This window comes from Leptonychotes weddellii, chromosome 14 (assembly GCF_054177405.1).
Source record: "Leptonychotes weddellii isolate Sample4059 chromosome 14, ASM5417740v2, whole genome shotgun sequence".
NCBI classification, from domain to species: Eukaryota; Metazoa; Chordata; class Mammalia; order Carnivora; family Phocidae; genus Leptonychotes; species Leptonychotes weddellii.
The window spans coordinates 30,959,288-30,974,820 of NC_138382.1; the positions used below are offsets into that span (position 1 = coordinate 30,959,288).

At 34.8% G+C, this 15,533-nt stretch overlaps 1 long non-coding RNA gene across 1 annotated transcript; it reads left to right on the forward strand.

Annotated features, from left to right (window-relative positions):
• The first annotated feature begins 720 nt into the window (after positions 1-720).
• LOC145716929 (uncharacterized) lies at positions 721-15,291 on the forward strand. The gene is made up of 3 exons (XR_014139869.1): positions 721-1,331; positions 4,304-4,405; positions 14,867-15,291. It is a non-coding gene; the product is annotated as an uncharacterized LOC145716929 (long non-coding RNA).
• The last annotated feature ends 242 nt before the right edge of the window (positions 15,292-15,533 follow it).

The window sequence follows — 15,533 nt, forward strand, 5'->3', positions numbered from 1 at the left end:
GAATGATAAAATAGTGATTGACATTCTAAGAAGATGATAGAAATCCTAAGAATTATAAGCTTTCAGTGGAAGAAACCATGAATAATAGAAACAAAACCAATAATCACAAATAATAACCACTACCATGTATGAATCATTTGATTTGCATCTACCATTATCTCATTTAATCCCCAGGAAACTTCTATAATATACAATCTTACATGTACTTAACAACTGTTGAGAGGAAGCTTGCAGGGAATTTTAAATAACTTGCCACAGAGTTAGTAAGAAGCAGATGCTGCAAATCCAGCTGATTCACTTCTAGAGGTGATATACTTTATGTTTAATATCATCAGGGAGCTGAAGAAAAATATAAGTTTTAAGTTTGAAAGGGTTTGGCGTTTGGCAGGAGAAAAAATTACAAAAGCACTTCCCTCTCTAGATACATCCCAGGGAGGAAAAATGTTTGAATTTCAACAAGTTAAAAAACAACAAAAACAAATCTGGAATCACCTATAAATAAAAAGTGGTTTTTCTACTACACTAGTAGTAGTAGTAGTAGTAGTAGTAGTAGCAGTAGTAGTAGTAGTAGTAGTAATTAATTAGATAAAAAGAGAGACTGGATTTAGAATTCTATTTATTGACATAGAGCATAAGAAGACACTGGGATTTTGAGAGGGGAAAGTTTAGGATCTAAGTGACCCATACTTGACAAATTGTCATTCACATGTAAAGACCTCAGAGAAAAATACTCAGTTTCACAAGAACTCTAGCAATACCCTTGCCTGCATACTGAGTCCGTGAGGAGAAGCGTTTACCCTAATTCAGGAATAATAAGGGCTCTCATTTTGTTTAATAACGTTTGAGGCAAGCCGGGCAAAAGGTCTTGGAGTTGACTTTCTCGTCTTGTGCGGTGGGATGAGCAAAAGACAAGCCTTGTAGGAAGTCAACTTTAGGGGGCAGCCCTTCCTATTTTTTTTCTTAGCCCCAGGGGTTTTTCCCTGACATAACAAACACTGGCAGAAACACGGTTTTTTCCCACATTTGTTTACACATTCCCCGGGAGCGCGCCAGGTCTGCAAATTGACCAGGGGGCCCAGGACCTTGGGGCAGCTTGAAGTGAAGGGTCAGCTGAGTGTCCCAGGGAAGCAGACGGCCACCGCGGGTGAGGAGCCAGGCCCCAAGATCACATTTTTTCAGTTCCTGCTTTTAATGAGTCTGAAATCCAGACTCGGGGTTGGGAGTATGGCTTTTTGAGACTATGCCTCCGTTTGGAGAGGAGAGTTGCTTTTACTTTGTGTCTTCCCCTTCGGGGGTCTCATGGACCTTCAAGGAGCCCCCAGAGGAGGCAGGTGGGTTTCCAGCACGCAGGAACAAAGATGTTACGAGGATGTCTGTGCTCGCTGTGTGGCAAGCATTCAGGAAACATAGTGGTCTTCAATTTAATTTAAAATGACTTTGGTAATATTTAATTTGTGTTTGTTACGTGAGTCATTGGGGTGAGTGCAAACGTGCCACAATGTGACCTCTGGGTCTCTGCTCGAGGGCAGAGCGAGGGCCGGCCTCAACTTGAGAGCGGCTGCCTGTTTCCATTCGGTGAACCTCGGAGTCTGGTCATTTCGGTCCCCTGTGGAAGGAGTGCAGGACCATCTGTAAATACTCGGCCGAAGCGTTTAGAGAATGCGGTTCTGATCTTCAGTATCACTGGGTCCCTCAGCCCTCATCCTTTTATAAATGTGTAAGGTTAGGAACATTCCAATGTACACGGTAGAAGAAAAGTAGGGCAGGACTGCCATACCATACATCTTAATATTTAACTTATTCTGAAATATATTCCACACCATGGTACACATTTGCTATTGTAAAAAGGGAAGTTTCATCGGTCCTGTGAAAAGAGACCATCTCTTGAAATTTGGCATTTACGGTACTCGGGAGGGAGAAATTGACTTCTCGTTAAGACTTCAGATGAACCATCTTTTAAACTTACAGTGGATTTAAGTAATGAAAAACATCCTCAAAGAGAATTGGGGGTTATAAGAGAGATGATTCCTCCGGCCCAAGGGTGAAAAAAGCCAAGAACCTGTTATGGATTGTTTCAGCGTTTTGTTTTGTTTTTTTTTAATAAATGTGACGACACTTGGTCTTGGCTTAAAGATGTATCTTTCCACTGTTTTGTTACCCAGCTGTTCATTATTCCAGTTTGCCCAAAGTGGAACGATTTGTATACAAATGAGTTTTCTATGATTTAATAAAAATGTATGCCACAAAAAAAAAATGAATTTTAAGAAGATTAAAGAACTAATCTAACCAAACAAATGTCAGTCAAAATAAAGCATCAGAATGAAAAAGCTGTTATGATAGAGTAGGATTAAAGATTTTTAAAAGTAATCTCTACACCCAGTGTGGGGCTCAAAACTACAACCCCAACACCAAGAGTCACGTGCTCTACAGACTGAGCCAGCCAGGCACCCTTGATGGAATAGGCTTAAAAAACAATAATGGATTGAGAACATGAATTAATGTGAATCAGCTTTCCAAGTTTAAAGGACAGTGACATGGAGTTAATCTGCCTTGGCTTTTAGGCCTGTTTCTGGTTCTCCTCAATTACTATTTTCATGATTTTCTCTTGTTCTATGATAGTAGTTCAGCAACAGGCTCAAAGTAAGACTTCAGTAAATAAATAAGTTTGATAGATTATTATTAATGCACTGCATTTCCCTGAGTACAAGGCTCTCAAATAACAATGTGAATTCCTCCTTCCTGTTGAATGGTTGTAAGGAAAACTCTGGAATTCTGTGTATGCATTATTTAGTAGCTATGGTTTCAAATCATCAGGATGCCTTGATTCAGATGGGGACTTTTTAGTGCTATTTGATTGGTATCTATCAGGGCCCTTGAAATCAATGGATGAGACTTCTAAAAAACACCTTTCTTGAAACAATCATCTTTGGGATTTGTTATTCTCCATTAGTCTTTCCTGATCATGTTCATCAAACTTGACATGAGATGTAGGTTATTGTTTGGTGAGGCGATTGCTGGGAGGAAACTGAAATGGATTGAGCAATGTATATATACTGTAAGGTAAAAGTGTGTATGTGTGTGGCTAAAATCATGCTCCTTGGTATTGAGTATGCCACTGACAGACACTGTAAGAACAATAAAATTCCTAAGATTCTGCAGCCGTATTGATCTCTATGCTTCTGTTTTTTACTAAAATACAGAAGACATCATGACTACTAGTATAGTTATGGATGCTTGGCATTGGGTTTGGATGAAAGAACATCATAACAAACAGTACAAAAAGATTGACAATGAGCACTGAAATTAAATGTTAAAATAATTCTATAGTTATGCATAAAATGCTGTAATATTTATGGGTTATTGAATGGAAAATCATTTAAAGTCTTTATGTATTAAATAAGATATTGGAGTACAAATTAATATATTTTTTCGGTCTAGGCTTATAATTGAATATTATGTTGCCTTAGAAATAAGGGAAGTGCCAGCAAAAGAAAGTAGGCTCTGAACGTTACCTTGAAAGTGATAACTTTGTGTTGTCTTTATTCATTAGGGATATATAAATATATTTGTATTTAATATATTGAAAGCCAGCTATAGTTTTCAAAATAACATTTTTAATGTCCACACTACCTACAGAAAACACAAGAAAACAAGACATAGTTTCTGTAAAGAAAGTCAAAAAAGAAGGAAACATAAAAAATAGGATAAAATGAGTAAGCAGATTGCCAAACAACTGTTAAATATTAAACAATAAATACACATGGGTTGATGATGTTAAACTTTACCTCAGCTCTGTATTCCTGGAAAATAACAACAGTTAAGAAATCCTCTATCACTTTATGTTCTAGAAAATAGTTTACAGCAAAGAACTATCTTTTCCCATATGACTTACATGACACTCATCGATAGCCCCTTGTTTATCTATGACAAGGCAAGGCACAAATGCTTCAAATTCCCATTCTCTGTCTCATAAATGATTAGCTGAACTATTTGTCCCCCTGAAACTAGTCAGACACAGAGATAAATATTTCCTAGTTGACTGAGACTCCCTGATTATAAAACAATGCCAGCTGTAAAATCACCCCACATATAACTTTTCTACTCCTTCCTATAAAAGTCTAAGGCAAAAACCATCCCCTGAGACACATTCTAATCTTCAGACCTGGTGTTCTACTCTTAGGGCAGGAATCTGAATGAAATTAATTTCCCTAGCTGTTTGTTTTTGGTTTTGACTCTTTGGTGCCACAATGTGCATGGGACTGGAAGTCCCATCCACTTGTATACCCTTTTTTTCTCTACTCAGGTACTGAGGCCTCTGGAGCCCTTTGTGATCCACATATTGGGCATCCCACAGTGAGTTCAGCTCCCGACCCCTATATTCCAGACATTTGTCCATGGCTACACGGTAAGGGTTTAATTTTAATTCTTTTTTTCAGTGCTCTTTTGGTTTAGTTTTTTTTTTTCTTTTTCTTTTTTTTTTTTTGCTCATTTTTGTTTAACCTTATTACTAAAGGAAACTCCAACTCACTTTTAAACCCCTTTCAATATCCCTGTAAATTATATATCTCGCCACTACAGCATCAACTGAATTCATTACCTCCATTTGGCAGAATTTTACTCAGGATTGTGTCTCTCAACACCAGTAGACTCCTCCTTTACTTCCAGCAAACTCATGCCCTCTCTTCCCTCAAAACTCCTCACACATACTATCCCCATCCCTTTTCCCACTAACTATTCCTCCTTATGCTAGTTCCCCTTATTTGCTTTCAGCTCTATTCCTCCTCATTACCCTTCTCTGGCTCCATTATATCCCTCTGCTTTCCAATTTCCCACCCTAACTTGCCTTATGGCTTTTCCCTACTTGTGATGAATGATTAATAATGTGAGCACCCATCCTAATACCTTATGCCTTGGTCTCACTCAGATTTGTACAATATTGTTAAAGACTTCCCAGAACCCTGTAAGAATGGAAAAGAATTTAGTAATCAATTCAGACTGGTTCTCTGGACATATTTTCCCAGGCTCCGTGAATTATATCCACTTGTACAGCTGCTAGTGGGCTCAGGAGATAGACCATCAAAGAAATTAGAACATGCTTAAAGCTTATACACAGGCCAAAACCACAGGGGAGAATAAAAATTTATTGGACAAAGATGCAAGATGGCAGACAACAAAGAGATGAATCTAACTCAGCTATAGATATAGAATAAAATGTATCTGAAAGAACTACTGTGAGTTTGCTCTCCATAACTGAATCACTTCCACCATTGACATTAGCTTTGTTAAGAGCTTAAAAGAAAAATTAGAGATATTATACCAAAAAAGCAAATTGGTGGAATATTCCTATCTCTGAAATGCATACACTAGCTTAACACCATGAGGACTCCGTTACAGAAAAGCTGAACAACACAATGCACATTTGTGCCTTTATTTGCAACTTCTAAACCCTTCTCAATCCTTCTAAGCCTTTTCCCTTCTAAACCAGGGAAATCTCCCTACAAAATCCTTTTAGGAAGGGACACACATGTAGATGTTGTTAAAAAACAAGTGGTGGGGAGGGTGTCATAGGACATGGCCTTAAAATGCAAAAGGGAACAAGAGTACAAAAACCACCCTTCCCAATGATCTTCCTTTGGACAACCATTCCCCTTGTCCTTACAACTAATTCTCAATAAGCAAGGGGAAATACTCATTGCCATAAATGGATACCCTTCCATTTTCCTACTGAACACAAGGGCAACACATTACTCTTGTTATCCTACAACCCTCCCTTAGAATAGGCAAACCATATCTGTGGGGGGACTTGATAATCAATCTACCTTGTGACTTGACTTTGTCTAAACATCCTTTTGTTTAACTAGGTCATCTCACTACCCTGGATATCTTTCTGCTTAACTTTACTATCCCAGTAAACCTTCTGGGAAAATATGTACTTTCCAATTGGAATATCTGTATTCTTCACTCTCCTCAAAGTCTCTAACTCCATACCTACACACCTTTGCCCTTTAATATCTTTCACTGATCATAAGACAATTCTTGCTCATGGCAATGCTCCCTCACCCCATTAGGGGAAACGAATGGGATTAATGACAGCTGCAGGGATATCCTTTGAAAACACAATGGAATATTATTCAGCCATCAGAAATGACGAATACCCACCATTTGCATTGACATGGATGGAACTGGAGGGGATTATGTTAAGTGAAGTAAGTCAAACAGAGAAAGACAATTATCATATGTTTTCACTCATATGTGGAACATAAGCAATAGCATGGAGGACCATAGGAGAAGAGAGGGAAATCCAAAGGCGGAGAAATCAGAGAGGGAGATGGACCATGAGAGACTATGGACCCCGAGAAACGATCTGGGGGTTTCAGAGGGGAGGAAGATGGGGGGAGGGGGTAACAGGGTGATGGGTATTGAGGAGGGCATGTGCTGTGATGAACACTGGGTGTTATACTTAACTAATGAATCATTGAACCGGGCATCAAGGACTAATTATGTGTATACAGTGGCTAACTGAACATAATTATACATAAAAAAAAAAGAAACCTGAGTTACTAACCTACTGCAGGCTTTATCTAAGGAGTTAGCAGTTACCCCCAAAGCTAAAAGAAACTCTTTGGCTGATGAATGTACTAAGATAACCACTTCCCAAGACAACTCTTCTTCAATCACCAGCATACATTCCTTTACTTAACCTTCCTTAGAGTCAGAACCTCTGCTTAAGGAATTTTTTTTTTTTTTAAAGATTTTATTTATTTGACAGAGAGAGACACAGTGAGAGAGGGAACACAAGCAGGGGGAGTGGGAGAGGGAGAAGCAGGCTTCCCGCGGAGCAGGGAGCCCGATGTGGGGCTCGATCCCAGGACCCCGAGGATCATGACCTGAGCCGAAGGCAGACGCCTAACGACTGAGCCACCCAGGCACCCCTCTGCTTAAGGAATTTAAGATATAACAGGTGTTATCATCTAAGACTGAAAAACATAACTGGAAATAAACTGGAGAGTTTTTTTTTTTCCATTCAGATAATCTTTGAATGCTCAGATGGCCCCTTTTCTTGGACCCTCACCAAAAATATAGTTCACAGTCTACATATTATTACATATCATAATACAGAAATTCTTAAAGCTGTCTTTCACAAATATTGATGGAGCTTCAGCTGTCATTTTAAGATGGTAATCTAAATTGTCCCATCTGTCAGAAACATAACCATGCTAAAAATATCAATGTGGGGTAAGGACAAGAGCAAGCTCTTATACAAATTTAGATTTAGAATTGAAGCTATAAGCTGTCTATTTGTGTCTGTCTGTATGCTTATACATGTGTATGTATGTAATATATGTGTAATATTATCCTCCTTCCATTGATATTATCAAATTAAATTATAAAATCCCTCAATGGAGATCTATTCTGATTAGCTTAAAAATGAAATAAGCACTTAAGATTCAATTTAATATATTTTTTAAAGATTTATTTATTTATTTATTTATTTATTTATTTATTTATTTATTAGAGAGAGAGTGTGTGTGCAGGGGGAAGGGGAGGGGGAGAGGGAGGAGAGAAGCAGACTCCCCACTGAGCACAGAGCCAATGCAGGGTTTGATCTAAGGACTTTGAGATCATGACCTGAGCTGAAATCAAGAGTCAGACACTTAACTGACTGAGCCACCCAGGCACCCAATAAACTGAATATTCTTAAAATTTTCAGAAATTAAGGAAAATTAATTAATATTTTTAATGTATAAAGAAAGTATTCTAATAGAATCCAACAGAATGTTTTTAGAATTCAAGTTCACATAATTTTAGGTATGTCTTTGGCCAACAAGTCATATTTAATATTGTTTTAACAAAAACAGCTATGTCTTCTGAGTTACCAATGTTAAATACAGTACAAGCATACATTTTTATTCTACTTGGGCATGTTCTCCAAACAAAAACAAGTGCCTTTGTACAGGTTTACAAATAAAATAAGCTAATATTACTCATACTAAATGTTTAAGGTGATGCAAATAAAAATTTGTTTAATCAAATTGAATCAGTCATCTGACAAATTTTAATTCAACTGTAATTAAGTTTTGTAGTATGTCACCTTGAAGATAGTTTTTAAAATCTTTGGATAACATAAAATCTTAGACTTAATGCTACATTAAGTTAATTAATGAGTAGTCATTAGGTATACAGATTGTTTCCAGTAAGACAAAATACTGAAGCATAATTTTAAGTTTATATACCTTTTCCCCGTATTTTTATGGTACAAAAAGTCTGTGTATATTGGGTCTGAAGTAAGTGTATGGCTGTTAAAACAAATGTGTGAGTAGATTCATGATCTCTGCTAGTCTGCTATAAAATTCTGGTGTATGAAAAAGGTTCATAATTATCCACCTCATAATTTTATCTGGGAAATAGGAGTAACTGTAGTTAAAAGTCATAATCATAAATGACAAAGAGACTCTACTAGAAGCAATGGTGGTAGAGAGGAGCAATTTTGTATGCCAGGTATACAGAATGTGTTTTTGTCAAGGAAAAAGAGAACAGTTTTGTTCTAGAGTAAAATGACTGTTTTTTCCAGAATGAGAAAAAAGGTAAATGTATGATAAGACCTAAAAGAATATATAAACTTTTAGAAGATTCCTGGCAAGGAAATTTCATTTGTCCTGGCCAAAGCTGGCTGAAGTTTGGTGGATTTATTAAGATTGTCTAAAAAGAGCATTAATTTAAAAATTATACTGATGCAAAATTAAGATTTGGTTTTCTCTCTGTAAAAATGACCAAATTTCCTTGGGTTATTGGTTCTTTCTTTAGTGAGAGGTTAAAAAGTGTTTTTCTTTACCTTTTGAAAAATCTGCCTAAAAGGCAAAGATACTGTGTCATTATCAGAATAATGAACTATCTCTTTAATGTTGATTTTATCAAGTCCTTGATTATTTAAGACAACAAAGTCTTCTCACTTTTTAAAGATATGCTTCTTTACAATCATGTTACTTTCTATGTTTATTTTTTAAAAATTTTATCATCACATTAGTTAAATACGTAGCTGAGTATTATTACTCAATAACCCAAGATCCTTTTAATTAAGGGTTCAAACTTCCTAACAACTTTTGACATTGTGCCATCCCAAAAGGTATATCGTGCACCCAAAACTGTCTTTGAGGTCTCCCAGGGCTATGCCCTCTTACCTTGTAAAAAAAAAAGATAAAAAATAATTGTATTTCCTATGTTGTGATTTGCATAGGAAGTGCTCTCAAATTGGAAGAAATACTTAGCTTTCCCTGTATTAAATCTCTATGGGTAAAATATTATGAAAGTAAAAATTCCAGCAATTATATGTTGTATGGAATAATCAATGCCCTTGCTATCCATGATGTTTCTATTTATGAGAGTCCTGGTGTTGCTGTGCCTGATTTTATACAAAAATATAGTATTTTCATAAATAGTTTCAGTTATTCTTTAAAATATTAACTTGGTTGTGATTTTCTTTAATTTGAATCCAGTATGTTCCAGGTCAGTGGTTTTCAATTAGGGATTCACATCACTTACCTATGAAGTCTTATTGACATATAGTTGTTTAGGACTCTCTTCAAACTTACTAAATCTCTTCACTTGATAATTTGGATATAATTCTAACTATAAATATTTGCAATATTCATGGCATATTATGACTCAGGACTATTAGATGTTATATCTGAAGACTGTTTTCTCTGTAAAGATTATGTTTATCCATTTCCATACGATAGATGTAATCACTGTTCTTTGAAAATAGGCTCATTATGATGTTTATAGCTATTTTGTCTAAACTTTGCATTGACTGTTTTGTTTTCCATGCCATAGAAAAGACCAAATTTCCTTGCCAGCTGAATTATGTGTGTAATGAACTTGTATCAGATCTTTCACTTTTGAAAATTATTAGTAATAAGTTGACCACAGGAGTCTTTTGTCATCTACAAATAGATTTTTGTTTATTCTGACGCTTCCCTGAAAGTGCTTGCTACTCTGTCAAAGAGACTGATGGCAAAGGGCTATGCCAGGTACTCTTGGCCTCTCTCCTTTATTGGCATAGCCTTAAATAAAGTCATTCTTGCCTGTTTAAATGTGGTGTGATTTCTGCTTTGACAGGAGCTAAGATTAATTATGTAGGCAAAGCTTATAAAACCCTGCTGGGAAAACTATCATGGATTCCTAAGTACCAGAGTTCCAGCCTTAAAGGCGAGCAAGGAAGGTTTTTCTTGGCAGGCTCAGGAAATTTAAGACATTTGAGGGCCTTGAGAACAGAGAAATTCACCCAATCTTTAAGTATCACAGGTGAAATATAGATAGTTCTAGGATTAGCTTCCTAGCCTCAAGAGATTTTAAAAGTCCAATCTAAGATTTCATATGAAAACTTACAGCAAAGCAAACTTAAAAAGATCTACATGGTAAATCACCATGTTTCCTTCAGTTCTATAAGTAATCAAGAGCAAAACTAAGGAAATCAGCTTTATTTTATGATCAAGAAAAATACTTCTTTGAAATTATCTTTGATGAAAAGGAGGGGAATCCTTAGAGATCTTTTTTTTTTCAATAAAACAAACTATAACACATTCTTTTTTTTAAGGTTATCAGATAGATTCTGATTCTGTTCATTATCTTTGTGCTATTTCACACTTCTGTAAATTTCAGGTAACTGATGGATATGCAAATAGACTTCCTCTCCCACTGTGGAAAACCCAGTTGCTGTTTTTTTTTTAATCTACCTTTTTAAAAATTTATCTATCTATCTATCTATTTATTTATTTATTTATTTATTTATTTATTATTTATTTATTTATTGTGAGAACACGTATGTTCTATTTCCAGCAAATTTCAAACAAATCATATAATATTATCAACTATAGACACTGTGTTATACAGTCAATCCTCAAAATTGTTCATCTTATAACTGAAAGGTTGTACCCTTTTACTAGCCTCTGCCTATATCCACAACCCCAGTCCCTGTCCCTGTCCAGTCCCTGGAAACCACCATTCTACTTTCTCTATAAGGTCAACTATTTTTTATCTTTTTAGATTATACATGCAAGTGATATAATGAAGTATTTATCTTTCTCTGTCTGGCTTAGTTTACTTAGCATAATGGCCTCCAGATTCATCCATATTGCAAATGACAGGATTTCTTTCTTTTTAAAGACTTGGACACAAGTTGTTTCCAAAGCTTGGCTATTGTCAATAATTCTGCAAAGAAAATGGTAGTGTAAATATCACTTCAAGATCTTGATTTCAATTCCTTTGGATATAAACCCAGGAGTGGAATTGCTAGATCACATGCCAGTTCTATTTTTAATTTGTTGAGAAACCTACATATTGTTTTTCATAGTGATTATACCAGTTTACATTTCCAGTAATGTGTACAAGCGTTCCCTTCATTCCACATTCTTATAAGCATTTGTTATCTCTCGTATTTTTGACAATAGACATCCTAAGAGGTGTGAGGTAATATCTCATCACGGTTTTGATTTGCATTTCCCTAATGAGGACAGATGTTGAATACCTTTTCATGTACCTGTTGGCCACTTGTATGTTTTCCTTGTTTGGAAAGCTCTCTATTCAGATCCTTTATTCATTTTTTATTGAGTTATTTTTTTTTCTATTGAGTGACATGATTCTTTGTATAATTTGGATAATAACCCCTTGTTGGCTGTGTGATTTGCAAATATTTTCTCACATTCCATAAGTTGTCTTTTCACTTTGTTGATGGTTTTCTTTGCTGTGCAGAAGCTTTATAGTTTTAATCCTACTTGTTTATTTTTGCTTTTGTTGACGTTGTCTTTTTGTGTCAAATCAAAGAAATCATTTCCAAGATCAATATCAATATCAAAGGGTTTACATCCTATGTTTGTTTCCAGGGGTTTTATGGTTTCAGGTCTTACTTTTAAGTTTTAAATCATTTTTAGTTAATTTTTTTGTGTCTGGTGTGAGATAGGGGTCCAGTTTTATTCTTTTGCAAGTGGATATGCAATTTTCCCCAATTTTCCCAGTTTTACCCATTGTATATTCTTGACTCCTCTGTTTAAAACTAATTGATCATACATGCACAGGTTTATTTCTGGGCTCCCTATTCTGTTCTATTGATCTGTGTCTTTTTATGCCAGTACCATACTGTTTAGATTACTGTAGCTTTATGAATAGCTTGAAATCAGGAAGTGTGATGCCTCCAGCTTTGCTCTTCTCTTTCAAGATTGCTTTGGCTATTTGGAGTCTTTTGTGGTCTCACACAAATTTTAGTACTTGTTTTCTATTTCTATGAAAACTGCCATTGGAATTTTGATAGGGATTCCTTGATTCTGAAGATTGATTTGTGTATTATGGACATTTTAACAAAATTAACTATTCTAATCCATGAGGATAGAATATCTTTCTATTTATTTGTGTCCTCTTCAATTTATTTCACCAAAGACCTGTAGTTTCCAGTATATAGTTCTTTCATCTCCTTGGTTAAATTTTATCCAAAGTATTTTATTGTTTTGATGCTATTTTAAAAGGGATTGTTTTCTTAATTTATTTTTTAAATATTTCATCATTAGTGTAAAGAAACACATCTGATTTTTGATATTTATTTTGTATCCTGCAAATTTACTGATTTTTTTGTATACATTAACCTTTTTTTTTTTTTTGTATGTGTGGCATCTTTAGAGTTTTCTATATATAAGATCATTTCATCTGAAAACGGAGACAATTTCACTTTTTTCTCTCTTATTTGAAAGCTTTTTACTTCTTTATCCTGTCTAACTGCCCTGGCTAGGACTTCTAGTACTATGTTGAATTAAAGTGGTGATAGTGGGCATCTTTGATCATTCCTGAACATAGAAAAAAATTTTTGGCTTTTTATTGTTGAGTATGATGTTAGATGTGGGCTTGTCATACATGGCCTTTATTGTCCTGGAGTCTGTTCCTTCTTTATGCAGTTTGTTGAGAGTTTTTTTTTTACCATAAAAGATGTTGCATTTTATCAAATGCTTCCTCTGCATTTATTTAGATGATAGCATGATTTGGATCCTTCATTTTGTTAATGTGGTGTGACACATTTATTGATTTGCAGATGTTGAACTATTTTTGCCTCCATGGAATAAATCCCAGATTATGATCCTCTTAATGTACTGTTGAATTTGGTTTGTTAATGTTTTATTGAGGGATTTGGCATCTATGCTCATCAGGAATATTGCCCTGTATTATTCTTTTTGTATGTCCTTCTCTAGTTTGGTATCAGAGTAGTGCTGGCCTTGAAAAATGTGTTTAGAATTTATCTTTCCTCTTGTATTTTTTGGAAGAGTTTGGGAAGGATTGGTATTAATTCTTCTTTAAATGCTAGGTAGAACTCACCAGTGAAGCCATTTGGTCCTGGACTTTTGTTTGTTGGGAGGGGTTTGATAATTAATTCAATCTCTTTACCAGTAATTGTTCTGTCAGATTTATCATCTATAGTGTTTATGCTATGAACTTAGCTAGACAAACATTTCTTGTTAACTAAGATTTCCCCTGATTACAAAAACAACCTCAACTATAAATGCACCTCAACTATAATTTGTCTACTCCTCTTTTTAACTGCCTAAGGTGAAACCACTCTACCAAGATAGTCTGATCTTTAAATCTGGGATGCTCTTCCTAATGCAATAGGATGAATAAAACCAATTTCTCTACCTGTTTGGTTTGTGTCTTTAATGGGGTTAACTCTACCATCGAAGAGAAACAGTTTCAGATTATGGAATTGCTTTTAATCTAACCATATGATATTGTCATCATGTCATTAATCATTCATCATTTAGTATATTACTTGTAGGATTTTTGTAAATGCCTTTTATCAAGATGAGGGAGCCTCACTTATTGTGAGTTTTCCATAGTTTTCAGCCATGAATAGTGTTGAATATTGTCCATTGATTTTTTTTTTTGCAATCATTGAGATGACCATGTTCGTTTTCAAATGTTAAAGCAAGCTTGCAATATGAGAATAAGCACCTCATTCATATGAAACATAATCTTTTTAGATATTTGCATTAATATTTATGAAGAATATTGATCTTTGGTTATGTTTGCTTGTAATGCTTAGTTTAGGTTTTGGTACAAGGATGATGCTGACCTCAAAAACAGGTAGGGAGTATTCCCTCCTATTTAATTTTTTTAAAAAAAAATTTGTCAGTTTAGTGTCATTTATTTTTTAAATGTTTGATATAATTTACTAGTATACTCATCTCAGCCTTGAGTTTCCTTTCTGTGAGAAAACTTTAATTACAATCTACTGAAATATTTAACAGGTATAAGTTTATCCATTTTTCTCTTTCTTCAAAAGTAATTTATATCTTCAAGGAATTTATATCCTCTAAATAAATTTGTTGTAATATTCCCTTAAAATGCATTTAGCATCTGCAAGGTTGTAGATAATATTCCTCCTTTAATTCCCAATATTGTAATTTGTGTATTTGTGTTCTCTTTTCCTCTCTCTCTCTCACTCATTCTATTTGGATGTTTTTATTTGCATTAACTTTTAAAATAGTAGTTTTGGCTTCATTGATTTTTGCAATTAACTTTAATTTCTTTCTTCTACTTACTTTGTTTTTTTTTGAGAGCTTCTTAAAGTGGAAATTCACATAATAAATGTTAACTTCCCTTCTAATGTAAACATTTAAAATTTCTAAGCACTGCTTTTAAATGTAAACATTTAAACTTTCTAATGGAAAACTCCATTTTATAAATTGTTACTTTGTGTTTTTATTGTCACTCATTTTAAAATATTTTTAATTTTCCATTTTGATTTCTTCAACCTGTTATTTATTTATAAGTGTGCTGTTTAATTTCTTTTTTTCTTTTAAAGATTTTTATTTTTATTTATTTGAGACAGAGAGAATGAGAGACAGAGAGCATGAGAGGGAGGAGGGTCAGAGGGAGAAGCAGACTCCCCGCCGAGCAGGGAGCCCGATGCGGGACTCGATCCCGGGACTCCAGGATCATGACCTGAGCCGAAGGCAGTCACTCAACCAACTGAGCCACCCAGGCGCCCCTGTGCTGTTTAATTTCTAAAAGTTATTTGTTACTGATTTCTGATTTAATTCCACTGTGGTCAGAGAAAATACTGCTGTGACTTTTTCTCAGTATTTTATTCAGACATGTTTTATGTATTGGTCAAAATCTCAAGCAATTTGAAAATGTAGCATTCTTTGGGTTTTGGTCATCATGAAGTTAAATTTTGTGATAATATTCAAATCTTCTGATGTTTAATGATTTTTTTCAAATAATAAAATAAAAGAAGATTGTTAAAATCTCTAACTGTAAGTTTTCTTCCTTCTCTTCCTTAGATCTGGCAGTTTTTGCTTTATATATTTTGACACTGTTATTAGGTGCATAAACATTTGGGAATATTTTAAATTCTTTATTAAATTGGTTATTTTATCAGTGAGGAATGACTTTTTGTAACTCTGATATTATTCTTTTTCATGAAATCTACTTATTCTAGTATTAATATAACCATTCTCACACTCTAATGCTGAGTGTTTGATTATACATATTTT